This window comes from Pinus tabuliformis, chromosome 1_2, assembly GCF_031772625.1.
Source record: "Pinus tabuliformis cultivar Carrire ecotype Pingquan chromosome 1_2, CPIR1, whole genome shotgun sequence".
Taxonomy (NCBI): Eukaryota; Viridiplantae; Streptophyta; class Pinopsida; order Pinales; family Pinaceae; genus Pinus; species Pinus tabuliformis.
The window spans coordinates 1,334,569,606-1,334,588,215 of NC_142298.1; positions in this window are offsets into that span (position 1 = coordinate 1,334,569,606).

The following is an 18,610-nucleotide window of genomic DNA, read 5'->3' on the forward strand; positions in this document are numbered from 1 at the left end:
AGCAGTCAAAGGATGATCCGTTGGTACAGCCACTTCAACTAGCAGAAACCAACGCTAGTATTTCTCCTAAAGACAAAATTCCAAAGGAGCCTCAGGAAGAGGAGGAGCAGATAGATATACCCACTACCAGTGGTAGAGCGAGCCGGGAACTTCGACAAATACTACGAGATGCAGAGGATTTTGTCGGGGCGCCCAAGAACGAGAAAAGGGAGCGTAGACAGCCAGACAGATACCAAGCCTTGGTAGCTCAGGTTGGAGAACCCTCTAGTTTTCAGGAGGCTGTTCAGCATCAAGTATGGGTAGATGCTATGGTGGAGGAATACAGTTCCATAATGATCAATGATGTCTAGGAAGTGGTACCTAGGCCTCAGGGCAGGTCAGTTGTAGGGTCGAGATGGCTCTACAAAGTAAAAAACGCTGCAGATGGCAGTGTAGAAAAATACAAAGGGGTTTGCTCAGAAGGAAGGTATAGACTGCGAAGAAACCTTTGCCCCAGTAGCCAGGTATACTTCTATTAAATCCGTGATATCCCTTGCAGCTCGGATGGGGTGGGAGATTCACTAGATAGATGTCAAGACGACGTTCTTGAACGGGGTGATAAAAGAAGAAGTATACATTGAACAACCAGAGGGTTTTGAGACACATGAGAAGAAATCTCATGTATGCATATTGAAGAAAGCTCTGTATGGGCTTAAACAAGCACCTAGAGCATGGTACGGTCAAATTGATGGCTACTTGCAGAAAATGGGATTCATCAAGAGTGATGCAGATCCTAACCTCTACTATCTGGTTGTAGAGAATGAGCCTCTAATCCTAGTTTTATATGTGGATGATCTCTTTTTGACAGGATCATCCAGGCTCATCAAAGATTGCAAGGAGACCTAGCCACAGAATTAGACATGAAGGATTTGGGATAGATGCATTATTTCCTGGGGTTGGAAGTTTGGCCGCAGAAGGGTGAAATTTTGCTTGGGCAAGGGAGATACGCCACAAAGATTTTGAAAAGGTTCAGAATGTAGGACTGTAGACCTATGGCTACTCCAATGATCACCAACTAGAAGAAGATTGATGCATCCAAAGATAAAGAAGTCCATCCCACCTTGTATAGGCAACTCATAGGGTCCCTGGTGTATCTGGTCAATACCAAGCTGAACATTTGTTACGTTGTCAACCCCCTCAGTCAGTTCATGGTAGAACCAAAGAGGGCGCATTGGGCAACAACAAAGCATGTTCTCAGATATATACGAGTAACAGTCGAGCATGGATTAATGTACACCCAAGGAAATGATATCAGGTTGAGTGGGTTCACTGATGTGGATTAAGCTGGAATTTCAATGGATCAGAAAAGTACCACTGGGCACTGTTTCAACATTGGATCAGGAATGACCTGCTGGTGCAGTAGGAAACAAAAATCTGTGGCTCTAAGCTTAGCTGAAGCTGAATATATGGCAGTTAGCACAGCTTCGTGCGAAGCCATATGGCTTAAGAAATTGCTTGTGAATCTATTCAAGAGAAAGATGAAGTTTTGTGTGATAATCAGAGTTGCATCAAGCTCTCTGAGAATCCAGTCTTTCATGATCGGTCGAAGCACATTGATATCAGGTGTCACTTTATCAGAGACTGTGTCCAACGAGGGGCAGTACAGTTGAGGTACACCCCAACAGGAGAACAGGTGGCAGACATTCTCACCAAGGCCCTAGGAAGAACAAAGTTTGTTTACTTCAGGGAGAAGATGGGGATGGTGAAGAATCTGTTTCAGTAGTAGAAGCAGATAGTATAAGGAGTTGCACTGCAGCAGTTAGCAGTGGCAGTGCTATGGGCAACATGATGCAGCATATTCAGAGGGAGTTGTAGTACAGATGTAGCAGTGACAGTTACAGTGTCATGGGCAACAATACAGGTGGCAGCAACGCAGTGGATGAGGGGCAGTTGGCCAAGCATCGACAGCACAGAGGACAGATGTCGTGGATTAGTGTGATGCTTCTATTGGGAAGTATTGCTAGAGCACATTCCTCGCTAAGAGGGAGTGTTGATTTTGGGTAGCATTGGATGTGCTTCAGCTCCAAAATTTTGTGGAGGGGCTAGAACACATGATATTTCCAAGACCCGAAAATTGTTTGGAGAAATCCCACCCGGATGACTTGAGAGTCATTTGGAGATACACTGGGAAAATACTCAGTACCCCGAGGGAAATTGATTCTCAAGGAGAAGGAGTTCGATTTCAGAGGGAGAGTTGCAGGGTGGAGGAAGAGGAAGGCATTAGCAGCAGTCAATGACTGAGGAGGAGGTGATGCAGGGAATTCGAGAGAACACAGAGCAAAGAGCAGGCAAACAACACCATTGGAGACGCAGACTAACGCAAAGGGACGCAAAAGTGACGCGGAGGAGGGTGAAGGGTCTCCAGGGTGTCAGAACTTCTCCAGGAAGAGGAGAAACTTTGTCTCGAGTGTTTTCTTTCAGTAATGTCTCAGTTTCTCTGTAAAATCATTCTTTGTAAAGTGATTGTTGCTAAAGATTAATAAAACCCTCATCTATTGCACCGGTTTTCCCACATTGGGTTTTTCTAGGGAAAATTGTCCAAAAACAACTATGTTGATGTGATTCTTGTGCTTGTATATCACTGTTACTTTCTCTATGTAATTATGTGATAACTGTAGTAGAATTTATTTTAATATTTACTGAAGGGTTTTTTGTAAATAACTTATTGTGAGAAATAAGTAGGTGAAATAAATCAGTTGTTGCAGTAGAATTTCATATTAGAAATTTTCACATGTAAGTGCACAAAAAGGAGATAAATACAAAGTTATGTCACAAATATTGATATATCAAAGTAGATATATATGATTACAGCCTCAAAGGCCATCTTTGTACTTGCAACTCACTCTAAAACAACTAGTTTATCCAAAAAACATTATAATCTTCCATCTAATGCTCATACATAAGCATCTAACTGCCGTTGTTCTTTTCTCTTGCCTTGATTTCCAATTCTTCTTTTTCAATTATAGACTACATCAATGACCCAAATGATTATAAATGCATAAACACTTTTGCAAAGTGTCACAATGTACATTAGGCATAATGCCAATAGGAACTCTCATAATTAGCATTAAATGCATGTCACCCGAGTTTTCATGATTGTTGAGTGCATGATTGCACCCACTATGCAAAGAACAAAAATCTGATTTAATTTCTTGGTGGAATCCATCTCGAGTCTCGTAATAGTAACCTTTGGATTGATAGCTCCTTGAATGATGCTTTGTTACAAAGGCCCATGCATCAAGTTCTTGCAATTGAAAAAGAATTGGGTGTCATTCATTTGACCATATGCATCCTCAAAGGTTTATGTTTTTGTATATCCTCACTATCTTTGTCTTGGAATTGATTCAAACACACACTGCAAATTAGAAAAAAATCAACTCCCATGTTGTAATCTTTGATTACCTTTACTTCCTTTGCTCCTTCAATCTCTTCATCTTCATAGATTTGCATCAAATCTATCACATTGTTTGCAATGTTTTCCTTTTTTATTATTTCACACTTGCACAATTCTATGATGTTATCAAGAAAATCAACAATCCTTACAGGCAACCCATCCTGGTGTGTCTCTTCTTCAACACCTAGTGACATTTCTTCCTTCACACTATTCCATTCTTATTGCTTGCATTTCTCACACAACTCTACGGCATTGCAACTTGGGAACTCTTCAAATCCCACTACCTACCCTCTTTGGTGTACAGTTTCCCCTAGAACCAAGGCCTCATGAAGCATGCAATCAATTCCATCCTTTTCATCTTCTCCACACTCTACTATGGTTTTGACAACCTTTTCCAAGATGGAAATAACACCATTCTCATGTTCATATCCATGCATGTAACAATTTTCATGGTTAGTACTATCAGTGTCTTAATACATACTCTAAACAAAATGCTCATTCTCTGTCTCTATGCGCTCTTCCTCAAGTGCTTCACCCCTTCCTTGGGTAGAAAAGCTCTTCCAAAACATCCATTTTGACTAGACCATTTTCTTCACCCACTATCTCATCATTATCAAGCATTTGTACATCCTTCTCCATGTCATTATATGAGATGCAATCCCAAGTCCCCATTCCTCCCACTTTCTCTAGTGCTTTAGAGAGCACATGGCACATGCTTTACTAAAACGCATCAAACTCTTCAAGGGTTTTAAGCTTTCCCCATGGATGCAACAAAGGACATCCCTTCCAAAACAGAGCCACACAAGTAAATCTTCTCATCAACAACTACACAAAAAACATAATTGTTTAATTGTTCTCATCACAATTCTCTCACATAATGATATCAGCCTTGTACACTCATTATGTGGCTAAAAGTGATTTTATTCCTCTACTCTATTCTACTCTACATTTTCCGGGTTTTACAATTCCAGAGTACAAGGCATGGTAGTTGAAGCACTCCAATAAAACTTCCGTTATTCAATCTATCAGATTTCTAATGATGATAACAGTTCATCTTTTCACAACCATGATAACAGGGTTCGCATGCAAATAGAATTGTATAATTCATATCACTTGTAATTGTAGAGGATTTAAATATGCATATTCCATTCATTTATACAATTAATTAATCCAGTTACAAAACTCATATATCATGGACTGCATTCATGTAATTGAACATAATAACATAATAAAAGCATTCAACACAAAAAGGATCACAAATGCTTTGTGTTCAAGTGAATGTCCACCAAATCAATCATTGTGTAGCAATTCACTGTCAAATTGTAAAAATCAGCAGTCAAAGTTTCCTCCAAGTAAGGCCAAGATACCCCTAGGGTGAAGGAGCTCCTATGGGCTTTTAATCTTGCTTTCTTAGCCCAACCCACAATGCCCCCAAAACTTAGATCAGCTAGGAAGATAACATCAAACCCAACAAGGTAACTACTCCAAGAATCACAGTGTCCCACAAATACTTTATATTTTCTTCTCCACATCTAGATTCTAGACACAACACTAGAAAAGAATCCCCTTCTCTGTAATGCAGTGCCTCAACAATTTCCCTTTCCCTCCAGTTTTCTAGTGCAGGCAAGAAAAATTTGGTCCCCTATTTGTTCTATGGGAATTCTTAGAGTGGAATACCCTTGGTTTAGTACATGGCACAAGAATAGGGTGTTAGATTTACAACTTGCTCTAGTCCATGTGGAAAACTAGCCATTGTTCTCCCTTACAACCATCCCAGTTATCCTTTTATAAGATCAACAATTTCCCAGTTTACTATAGGCTCACACTAGCCTTTATCATGTAATTCTACGGTAGGTTTTGTAGTGATGGCAACGATAACTTCATATATAGATTCCAATATCCGTGGGCCCAAAATAACCACATAGAGGAAGTGACCTTGGATGGAAGAGGATGGAAGATAATGGAGGGTCTCTCTCAAGAAAATGTACAAAATATACTCTGCCTTGCATGGACAGCAAGTGCCCTTTCAAAAAGTCTCATCAATTTAGATTAAACACTGAGTTGATAGGTTAGGGAGAACTTAGGAAAAGACACACTGCAACAATAACAACACAACGTTTTCTTGTGGACCTCACTTTCCTTTCCCTCTTGTAGTATCATGGCCCTTGTTGTTCCTAAAGTACCCTTTTTTGGAATATTCTTTACCATGGTAACATCCGTCCTGGCTCATTGCATGAACTTGTAACCATGAATTAGTCGGACATTTTCCATGGGCTCTGAACAAGAGGCATCACAATGGCCTTACACTGATCAATTCCATCATGTCATTTCATCTTATTCGCGATTTAGTATCATATATCTAACGGGTGAACACTGAAAACTAGTTATTACAATCCCTCCCCCTTGAAATAGAATCATCTTCAGTGTTCTTTGCTATCACTATGTAGTGCAACAATGATTCCTTATTGTTCCATTATTCATTTTTTTCATCTACAGTGTTACCATGTCCATTCGTAGCTTGTATTGGTTGGTAGCTTGTATTGATTGGCTTTCTCAAACAAGTACAAGTATTGTTTCACTGATTCCGTATTGTTTCACTATTTTTTGTTGTCATCTACACTGGTACCAATGGTACCATCTCCATTGGTAGTTTGTATTGGTTGGCTTTCTAAAAGAGGTACAACAAGTCTTTTACTGATTCCATATTGTTTCACCATTCTTTGTTGTCATCTAAAGTGGTACCATTTCCATTTGTAGTTTGTATTGATTGGCTTTCTCAAACAACAGGTACAGCAAGTATTTCACTGTTTCCATATTGTCTCATCATTCATTGTTGTCATCTACAGTAATACCATCTCCATTGGTAGCTTGTATTGGTTGGCTTTCTCAAACAACGAGTCCTTCAGTAACTTGAGATGCTTGCAAATCCATCACAATCGTGCTAATTACCCAGGACAACCATCAAAGCATATTTGTCAGAGCTATTCACATGCAATATCGCAGTACATAAATTTTATATGCATAACGGAAGCACATTTAAAAGTTGTACAGGATACAATATGTTCTCGTGAACGAGTACCTATCTGTATGAATGTATGTCCGTTTTTACTGGCTGCCACAAGTAAGGTTCTGCATACTGTCGGTCTTGGGCACATTCAATCGCTGCTAGATGTGATGTCTTCTAATATATAGATGTCATCCATCCACTCCTCACTTGGGGATTCTTTTAGTGTAATCTAATTATTACATGTTTTTGTTTTTTTCCTGTTCATATTTTTGGTCAATTTTGTCTCAAATCTGTCAGAAAAATCCTGGAATCATAAGTTAAAGCTAAGTAATCTACAGTGCCTCTGAAGCTTTCAGGCACTGAATCCGTTTATGCATTTTAAAAAACTAAAATTCATGATCATGCCAAAAATTGTATTGCCCGATTTCAACCCAAAGAAAAAAATTATAATAATAACCTGCACCTTGACTTTTTTTAAGCCCAACATCCTCTGTTAGGTTGTAACAAGAAGCTTCTACATAGACTTGCAAGCAACATATTGGACTTATGCAACATTCAATCCAAATTGCTTTAGGTTTGTCATTCATTCTCCAGTCTCATATGATTCAAAATCACATACTGTAACTATCTTTTCTAGTTGCTCATTTTTTTATTCATTCCGTACCGTTTTATAGTGCTCAATGTGCTCTAGTTAACACATGCTTTTTAGAGAAATCTTCATTTTGACCATATTGTGCAGTGCTAATAGCATATTGGTAGAGAAGATAATGAACACTGGATCAGTGTAATTTTCTAGCTTACTTTCCAACGCTCTATAAGCATCATCGGGTTTGCCTGCTAGGTAGAGTCCATTAATGAGCAAACCAAAGTTTTTTTCATAAGGCCTAAAAGCCCTTTGATAGCACCAGCGATTGCAAAGAAAAAATCAAGAGATGGAATCAACTTAAACACAGAAGAAGCCATCCCCACGTAATTGGAGTTGAACAAAATATCAAGAATGAGAATCCGGGCAAGAGTGTGCGGCATACAACAATAACTAGAAAGTATATTGAAGGTCTCAGGGGTTTCTTAAATCATACCTGCACGCGTGTAGATTCAGAGAATCACATCAACACTGTGTATTAATGGTGCAGCCAATGTCTTGTAATTGTCCGAGGACCCCAAGTGTAAGCTCGCGTCTGTTGATGAGTATGTTGGGCATTTCAATGTGGGCTGAATCATGATGCATATGCTTGTAGCAGCGTTAGTTTTCAAACCAGAGAAATAGGTTTAATGCCATCATGTCTGATTGGAAATCTTAGAGGACCCCTTTTACCACATCAAACTTATGTGACTTTATGACTCCAGGGACTTTTGCAGCAACTTAGAAGGTACTTGGGTTGTTTTATGTGTTGCTTAACCATATTAAATTTGGAATATTTTAATTATTTATTTAAAGTTTAGATCAGTTTTGTTCAAAATTTGAATAAAAATTGTTAGAATAGTGGAGTTTGTTAAATTTATGCCTATTAAGTGTATTAAAGGTTTTTCAAGGTTTTGAATTTATTTTTGCATTTCAAGCAACAAAATATAGTGATCTAACCAAGAATAAATAACATTTTAAACACAAAAAAATACAATTGTCTCAATAAGACATTTCTATTAATTCAATCTCTCACACACACTGAATACATAATAGAGTCTCAATATATACCAATGGGACCAATAGATTAGATAAGCACAATAGCTTAGAGGACAAAGACTCCTACTCAACTCCAACTCACATTTACATTGGGAAGCAACAAATTGTTGATTTGGGGTAGCATTAGATGCTCTAGCCACGAAATTTGGTGGAGAGGCCAGGGCACATGAGATCTCCAATACCCAGAAAGGGTTTGGGCAGATTCTAAACAAATTAGGAGATATTAAAATAATTAATAATTTTAATGGAGTCTGAAAATAAAATATTAATGTGTATTAATATGAATATGTGTTAGAATGGTCCAAAAGACATGGATCAAGTCAGATCTAATCTTAGTCGTTGATTAGGGACTTAATCTCGGCCGTTGAGATCTCAACAGGAAAAGTATAAGAGGAGGCTCGAGGGTCAGTTGGAGAAAACACCAAAGTGATCAGTCATTCTATTCTCTAAAGCAGGGTTTGCTAAGAGAGTTATAGAATTAGTGATTGAGAGATGCAGCTAAGGGCATTTGAGTACAGAGAGGCAGAGATAGTGTCGAGAGAGCAGCGCAGTAGCTAAGTAGAGTGACGCAGAGCCAACCAGGGATCACGCAGGGCCACGCAGAGGTAGCCGGGAGCTGCGCAGAGCCTCAGAGAGGCCAGCGCTATTGACACAGAGGGCCAGAGGGCTGACGCAAGGCCTCCCAGGGCTGACACAAATCCATCCGAGGTGACGCAGGGCCAGCGTGAAGCAGAGAGGGGCTGACACAGTCCAGAAAGAGGCTGACGCTGGGGTTTCAGGGGCAGATTTGTGCTGAGTAGTTGCCGGAAGGATTATCCGGGGTTTCAGCCAGAAGGTTTGTCAGAAATTGAGAGGTATTATTGCCAAGGAAATTCTCTGTTGGGTAGGCCAATTTCGGCACCTAGATTGTAATCTGATATTACTTAATAAGAAAACCCTCAGATAGCTGCACCAGTTTTCCCACATTGGGTTTTTCCGGGGACATTAGTCCAAAAATAATGGTGTCATATGGTGTGTTTGTTTCTGTTTCTTTTAGTTGTTGATCTGTAATATGTTGAGCATGCACTAGTGTTTATTTTCAGTATTTACATTGTAAATAACTTGTTAAGGAAAATAACAAGTAGGTAGGAATAAATCAGATAAAGTGCATGGAGGGTTTCTAACTAAGTAAACTTAGAAACTTCAACATGTTATCAGAGCGTGATTGCAGATCACAGGAGGACTAAAGGATATCAGTCGAGGAGCAATAGTAGTAGAAAACAGCTGTCCTGAGGTGACAGAAGTTGTTTCTAGCAAAGCAGTAACAAGGAAGGGTGACGTAGTGCCTGCGTCATCAAGGGTGAGCCGGGAAGAGGCAGCGCAGAGGCTAAGGACGACAAAAGAAGCCTCACGCAGAGCCACGCAGTAGCTGGAAGGGCTGACGCAGTTGGCTGAGGAGGGCGGGTTGTTGGTGTCGGGATTGTGCAGAGCCTAGGAGCTCTCACCTTCAGGTTGTTGGGGTTTAGAAGGCTACAGGAATATTGTAGAGTGGAGTTGGTGAGGTACTATAGTCAGAATAGTACCTGACAGAGCAAGGCCAGAGGAGTTGCTACTGAGGGTTTCTAGAAGAGGAACCCGGATCAATGGTGCGGTTGCACAAGAGGATCAGAGTAGGAGGCGTCTCGACAGTGGCAGAAGGATTTTCAGGAGGGAAATCAGGACTTAGAGGGAGTCCAGAAGAGAACTTCCAGATGGGAAGTAGAGACTCAGAGGAGTTGAACAGAGAACTTCCAAGAGGGAAGTGGAGGAGCATCATGGCACTACACAGAGTAAGAGACCGGGATAGACTGGACAGAGCATTGAACTTCGCAGTCTGGAAGGCCAAAATCTTATCCGTAGTTGACAGGAATCGTGTCAAGAACTTCACCTTGAAGGTAATAGTTGTCCCAGTCGACCCTGATGATAATGACAGGTACAAGGAGGTGATGGTGAGGGTCAAGAGCATTATCCTTGATGGGGTTAAGGATCATGTAGTACCACACATAGCCGAGAAGGAAACAACATTTGAGATTTGGGAGGCTCTCAAGAAGTTGTACCAGCATACTTTTGTGTAAAGAAGAATGCTGCTTGAGAATCAGTTGAGGTCGTATCAGATGAAGAAGGGAGAACCGATTGACACCTTCCTCGGAGGACTGAATGAAATCTGAGATCAGTTGACTGCTATAGGGGTGACAACGGATTAGGAGTTGATTGTGAGGACGACCCTGAATGTTGTCTCAGAAGACTGGGAAGTATTTGTCCAGAGTATACTGGGCAGAGGGACACTTCCACCTTGGGACGAGATGTGGGCAGCTCTTCACCAGGAAGAGATCAGACGGCAGTCGAAGATGGGTAGCAGCAGCAAGGGGATCAAAGTCAAGCAGGAGGAGGAAGACGTGGCCCTAGCATCTGAGGGAAAGCAGGAAAAGCGGAAGAAGAAGGATCTCTCCAAGATCAAATGCTTCCACTATGGGGAGCTGGGTCATTATGCGACCCAATGTCCAAGGAAGAAGAGTAAGGGAGAGTCTTCTGAGACTAAGGTAGCGCTAGCACGGGCAGAGAAGGAAGTTTTGATAGACGATGACTGTGCCATGAGTGCACACGCACCACTTGAGCGGAAGTGGGGAGACATCAAGCTGTAGTCAGGTGGACAGGCGATGAGGGGCAGGATCCTTGAGGTACCTAGCCTCTTGGATTAGACCTTGCTATGGGAGCCCCGACGAGGAGTAGCAGGACTGGCTGATGTGGCTAGAGACAGATGCGGATGGAGCGATAGAGAGAGCTATAGTGCAAGAGTCCTGAGATAGCGCAAGGCTAGCAGGCTACAACAGTGCGAGAGGCAAAAGAGTGTTGCACTGGTGCAGGATCACACAGAGAGGTGTGCAACGGTGCGAGATGCAGGGAGTTGTTGTAGCAGCGTAGAGGTCAGAGAGGGAGCACTTGTCAGCGGTAGAGGGAGCTTCAACATCAGTGGGTGTCTCTAGCCCAACAGGGAGGTTAGATTGGGAGATCAATTACTTACTTCTCACTCACTGAGTTGTAGTGTAGCAATGGGCAGCACGATGTAGAATGATGAGAGGAGGTGCAGTGCAGATACAGTGCTGGGAGAAAGGACCAGCAGCAGCACGGATGCAGAGGGAGTTGTTGTACAAATGCAGCAGTGGCAGTGGCAGAACCATGGGCAGCAGTCTAGGATGTAGCAATGCAGAGGATGTTGGGCAGGAAGGCCTAACATCAGTGCACATACCGATGTCAGATGATCAGAGTAATACTCAGTGAGGAGTATTGCTAGAGCACAATCCTAGCTAAGAGGGAGTGTTGATTTGGGGTAGCATCGGATGTGCTCTAGCCACGAAATTTGATGGAGAGGCTGGGGCACATGAGATCTCTAATACCCATAAAGGGTTTGGGCAGATTTCAAACAAATCGGGAAATATTAAAATAATTAATATTTTTAATGGAGTCCTTAAGTCTAAACTTAGGGAAAATAAAATATTAATGTGTATTAATATGAATCCGTGTTAGAATGGTCCAAAAGACATGGATCAAGCTAGATCTAATCTTAGCCGTTGATTAGGGACTTAATCTCGGCTATTGAGATGTTAACAAGAAAAGTATAAGAGGAGGCTTGAGGGTCAGTTGGAGAAAACACCAAAGTGATTAGTCATTCTATTCTCTAGAGTGGGGTTTGCTAAAAGAGATAGAATTAGTGATCGGGAGATGCAGCTAAGGGGCATTTGAGTACAGAGAAGCAGAGATAGTGCCGAGAGAGCAGCGCAGTAGCCAATGAAATTGACGCAGAGCCAACTAGGGATCACGCAGGGCCACGTAGAGGTAGCCGAGAGCTACACAGAGCCTCAGAGAGGCCAACGCTATTGACGCAGAGGGCCAGAGGGCTGACGCAGACCCATACGGGGTGACGCAGGGCTAGCGTGAGGAAAAGAGGGGCTGACGTGGTCCAGAGAGAGGCTAATGGTGGGGTTTCAGGGGCAGATTTGTGCTGAGTAGCTGCCGGAAGGATTCTCTGGGGTTTCAGCCAGAAGATTTGTCAGAAACTGAGAGATATTGCTGCCAAGGAAATTCTCTGTTGGGTAGGCTAGTTTCGGCACCCAGATTGTACTATGATATTGCTTAATAAGAAAACCCTCAGATAGTTGCACCAGTTTTCCCACATTTGGTTTTTCTGGGGACATTAGTCCAAAAATAATGGTGTCATATGGTGTGTTTGTTTATGTTTCTTTTAGTTGTTGATCTGTAATATGTTGAGCATGCACTAGTGTTTATTTTAAGTATTTACATTGTAAATAACTTGTTAAGGAAAATAACAAGTAGGTAGGAATAAATCAGATAAAGTGCATGGAGGGTTTTTAACTAAGTAAACTTAGAAACTTCAACGCAAATTCTAGAACATGACCTTGAGACTCTAAGAGCCTATAATTTTCATTTCTCTATTATTTCTAACACTCCCCCTTAAAAGATAAATGAATCATTTACCACATCTAACTTTTCTTCCTTTGCAGCACATGATCCTCTTGATCAATAATGTCTATGTCTAGTTCATCCTAGCATTTTCATCGTATTTCTATGATGTTGATGTCCATATAAAGGAACAAACATCGACCGTAATGTATAGGTAATCAGCCACTGCAACCACTAGTCTGATAGGATGTCATTCATATACATGCTTCATTCAACCATTCTTCCTTCACATGTCTTCATGCTTGTACCTGTACGCGTAACTCCCCATGCATCATCATTATTTTGGGTTTTCTGTGGATGGCCCTCAACCATCACATATTAAGTGGTTTTTGTTTACCACAAACATTACATCAACATAAAGGAGTTTCGACAAACCACAAACCATACACTGCATTAATGCTTTTTGGATGACCATGAACCTTTACATCAAATGGTTTGTAGCTAACCACAAATTGTACATTACATCGATGTGGTTTTTAGCTTGCCACACACTTTATGGGAATATAGTTGCCTCATAAAACTCACATTTGATTTAGGTACATAAAATTCTCAAACTTCACTCAGAGATATACCAAGTAGATACTCAAACATGCCAAAATAGACTTGTCCATCATCATTTATATGTTGGAAATACATAGTGATACTGAGAGGGGGTTGAATCAATATCACATATATTTAAAATATTTTTCCTGGACTAAGTGGAAATTCAAACTTGAAGAAAAACACTTGAATGTTTCTCTAGCAGTCTTCAATTTATTACAATGTCTCAAGATACCACGTGTGAGGACACCAATCCTCTGTAAGCACCAACTTACAAAATTGCAAGCTCCAACCTATCAAGAAGATGAGGACACCAATCCACTATAAGCACCAACTTACAGTTGTTCAATGTTCAAGAGTTAATATTTAGGTTTATTATTTGTTAAAAAAAAATGACCTCCTGGCAGCTTGTACCCAACATTGTTCTAAAGACAAAGCTTGGCCTCTAACTAGGACTCGGCCTCCAACTAGCACAGACTAGAACTCAGCCTCCAACAAAACTTGGCCTCCAATAGAACTCAACCTCCTAAACAAAACATGACCTTCGACAAAACTTGGTCTCCAATAGAACTTGGCCTCCAACAGAACTTGGGTAGGGACATACTATCTTTTTCTTGACTTCATAACTTGGTTTTGCTCCTCCTCTTCTTGGTTGAGAATTTTAGAAAAACAAAAAGGCAGAAAGATTTTCTTATCTTGATAATTACTTGTGATTTCTTTGTAATCTTAGTAACTTCTTATATCTTATTTTATCTTCTTATCATCAAGCAACTACCAAAACACAAATGCATGAAGATCAAAACAACAAGGAGATGGGATGTAGGCTCTCAACCAGGGAAAAACGCCTCTTCAATGGGAAAACCCTAAAATTCTCTTTTCTTCCTTTAAAACCAAACGAAATGAGACAACCAAGACCTTTGATCAACAATATGACCTTCTCCAATCCACCAAGTCAGCCTCAACAATGTCCTTTGAAGATAACAACAATTAGCTTCTAGTTAACAAGAATCAAACTTCTTCAATCCTACTTCAATCATATATTTTGACTTCCTGCATTAAATTTTCAACCTCTACCATAGACCTACAATTTTTGGCTCCTCCTGTAACTTAGCATCTCACACGTGTGAGCTAGAACAAGAGAAAAATAGTCTTATTTCCTTCGCTAGGGTTCCTCTTTCCGTCGCTAGGGTTTTCCTTCCTTATTCCAACCTTTCTCACTCCTTTTTCTTGCCTTCAAACTTCCTTATTGAACTTGCTTGGAATGAATGCCACAATAGGTCGAAGATGTTGCCTATATATAGCCTTCAAGGGTGGTTGAATCCCTTCAATGAGGCCAACTTGTTGAAGATAGGGTTGACTTGGTGGAGGAGACTTATCTTACATTTTTGACATGAAACCAATTTCTTCTTTGATATAGTAAGACAAAGAAGGGTCTAATACAAAATGACAAGGACAATGACTCATGACACAAACCCTAGAAGTACACAATGGGTAATTATACCTCGAAACAAAATAAATTGAGCATGAAACCCATGCTTATACAAATAATTTTCTTTTGATCTTTACAATAATTTTTCGTTTTCTTTCTTTTGATAAACACATAAGAATTACATCACGCCATGAGCTAGACAACAATTATAAAGACCGATATTAGCTACATTTCTCAACACTTACTCTTAACTAGGGAGGTATTCATAATTGTTCAATAGGTACAAGGTTGAGCTCAATTTGAAATGTTCCAAGAAGAGTACAACATCATACACAATGTTGGTATCATCAAGGCCAAAAAATGCCAGGATATCAATCCAGCATGGACTAAGGTGTCATCAAGGCAACTTGCCACTATAGGTACCATCAAGCTGCAACCCTGGTATCAATCCAACTAGATATAGATACCATCTAAGCCTCCATGCCAAGACACTAACCCTCACAGGGATCTAGGTATCATCAAGGTCAAATCACTAAAATGGAGCTCCAAATCAAGACTAAGATATTTCCCACACCAGGATCTAGACATCATCAAGGAAAAATTGTAATTGATATCTCAATACCAACCAATCCATGATGTCCTCCCAAGTACCATCACATGGGCACACAACCTAAGGTACTCATCTCTCTCTCTCAACCAAATCAATCCAAGCGTACTTATCAAATATTCAAACTTCTCAAGGAGAGATCAACACATCAACTACTTGTTCATCCATCAAAACATATTGTAGTCTTACGACCTCGATCACTTTATTATCAATATGCTAGCATAAAATTTTGGGTCTTCAACCATTTTGATGTCGCTTAGATTATCACAATATCCAAACAAATCTTGACAGAAACTTCCTCTTTCCAAATTTTCAAGCAACATCAAACTCAGCCTCAACACTTCACAAATCAACTGAGTCTTTGGTCACCATTTCATCAAGCAAGAATAACCTCCAGTAGTGCTTTAACCATTCTATGATCTCATTATTTTCTTCATGGTCTTCAATATATGTATAGATGTTAGCCCTAGCCCTTCAGGTCCTCCTTCTCAGCTATGGAGGATATACACTTTCCTTCATCCAAGCTCCCCAACTAGGGGGATAAGTCCATCATCAACAACTTTGTTCTTCCAGCTACACGAGCTTTTTCTTTTGCGTCATCTTATCACCGTCAAACTTAAACCTTCCAAATCATCATTCTTTATCTTTACATTGCAGCAATTTCTTATAGCTCTCTCTCTCTCCATCACACTCATCATCATCATAAGGTCATCATCAAGTATGAGGTAGGCAGACCTCTTTACAACCTCTTGTAAACATTGTGCCTGCAAATCTCAACAACAAGTACAACCAAGCACACAAATAAATATGTACAAGAGCATGAAATTAAATTTATCAATCCATAGTTATCATGTTACCACAAGGAGAGCATATAGGGTTATTAAAACTTTGAATAAGAAATTAATCTTTAGATATTCAAAACCTAAACCTAGTTAGGGTTACAATCATAACGAAAGTAATCAACTAGGGTTATACTTTCATGCCCTAGAATCTTATTTGAACTTTTACTAGGGTTTTTATCATAAACCCTAGATAATATCATCAAACACTAAAAACCAGGGTTTTATTGTATGCCCTTAGATACTAGCAACAAACCCTAAAAATAAAAAAACTAGGGTTTCACCAAAGTGAGTAAATAGAAAAAGATAGTTATTACAAGGTTTGATTTAATCTAAAGATCAAACACCCTAACAATATAAGAATCTTTATGATTCTATAGCAAAACCTTAGACATGAGAGAGTTATTACTATAAAGCAAATTTTAAAGACAAAATGATTGTACCTTATTTTATGATAAGGACTTGCTACAAATTTTATGATTTTAAACATACCTTGATTTTCCGTTTTTACAAACCTTGAAGGGTTTTCTTTGCAACAAGGCTTCTTACTTAATTCAAGTCTTCCTTTTGGAGGCTCCCACTGAATCTAGCCACAATTCTCTCTTTAGAATATTCTTGTACACCTTTCTAAGAAAACACAAGGAAAGGATTATGAACAAGTAACAAAAAGAAAGCTCAATATATGTATAGAGGGAATCAACAAGGTAACGAAGGAAATAAGGAATACTAGTATCTTTTGAGAAAAGTAGAAGCTCCCTCTTGATTTTGCATCGATCCAGACATTATGAAGGATTTCTTCAAAACAACTCAAGAACTTCTAATCAAGGTATATTAGATCTATAAACCCTAGGAATCAAAAGAAAAATCTACAAAACCTAAACACAATGACTTATACTATAAATAAAGGATATACAAGGGATAACATCCCTTCAGCCTTAATAGAATAAGTCTTTGACTTCAAAATCCTCAGTTTTAGACTTCTTTGGAGGATTATCATCAGTGGCAACTATAGCTTGGTCTCTTTCTCTCTTCTTGTTCTTAGGATTATTAGTACATTGATTCTTGTAGTGTCCCATTTTGTGACAATGATAGCATTCTATTTTAGAAAGGTCAATCTTCCCATGATTTTTCTTTGACCCTTTAAATTTCTCATTTCCTCCCTTCTTCTTGAAATGAGCATAACAGGCGTTTGAGGTGGTGTTCTCTTCATCTTCTTGCTTTCCACCTACTAATGCAAGAAGAGCTTCTTCTTGAGTACAGGCAATCCACATTTCCTCAAAGGAGGAAATATATTTCCAACTACTAATTCCAGTTGCAAAGGCATTCCAAGACTTTGGTAGTCCTAGTGGGACAGCAATCGCAAGTTCCTTATTAGGAATTATTTCATCAACTGCTTGTAATTCATCTCTTAAATGGGAAACCTTACAAAGAAAGATGAAATTGTATCATCTTTGGTCATTTTGACATTTTGAAGTTCATTCTTCAGACTTGCCACTTCTCCAATATTCTTGATTGTAAATAACTTGGAGAGAGAATCATACATTTTCTTTGAAGTATCTAGTGTGGATATGCAGGGAATCAAACTTTAAATCCATCCACAATTAGGCTCATGGCTATAATGCCAATTTCCTTATACTTTTCCTTTCCACCATCATCAGTAGTTTCTTTGACTTTTCCTTATAATAAGTCCAATACTTTATTTCTTGCAAGGATGAGGTCCATTCTTGTCTTCCATGCTCTAAATTTAGAAGCTCCTTGAAGTTTGTTCTCATATTTCATTGACGATTTCATAGGTATACTTGTAAATGACACCCTTACTAGATATCTTTGAAGACTTCAAAAGGTTCTCTTCTTATAGTAGACCAAGACTAGTATGAGATCTTCTGAAGACTTCCTTCCTTCTTGTAGATGAAATCCTTTAATAGATCTTCAAAGGTTCAATAGGTAAGACTTCACTTCTCCTTATGATCTGCCTTGAAACTTCTCTTGAATCCTTCCTTAAGATGATGAGAGCTATTGATCTTCAAGCTGCCTTTTTCCTTCTTCCTCGCCATAGGTCTTATACCATGTTAGAAAATTATAAAGGCAGAAAGATTTACTTATCTTGATAATTACTTGTGATTTCTTTATGATCTTATTAGATTCTTTTATATCTTATTTTATCTTCTTATCATCAAGCACCTACCAAAACATAAATGCATGAAGATCAAAACAACAAGGAGACAATATGTAGGCTCTCAACTAGGGAAAAACTCATCTTCAAGGGGAAAACCCAAAAATTCTCTTATCTTCCTATAGAACCAAATCAAATGAGATAACCAAGACCTTTGATCAACAATATGACCTTCTCCAGTCCACCAAGTTAGCCTCAACAAAGTCCTTTGAAGATAACAAAAATCAGCTTCTAGTCAACAAGAATCAAACTTCTTCGATCCTACTTCAATCACAGATTTTGGATCCTTGCATCAAATTTCGACCTCCACTGCAGACCTGTAATTTTTGGCCCCTCCTGCAATTCATAATCTCACACATGTGAGCTAGAACAAGAGAAAAATAGTATCCTTTCCTTCATTAGGG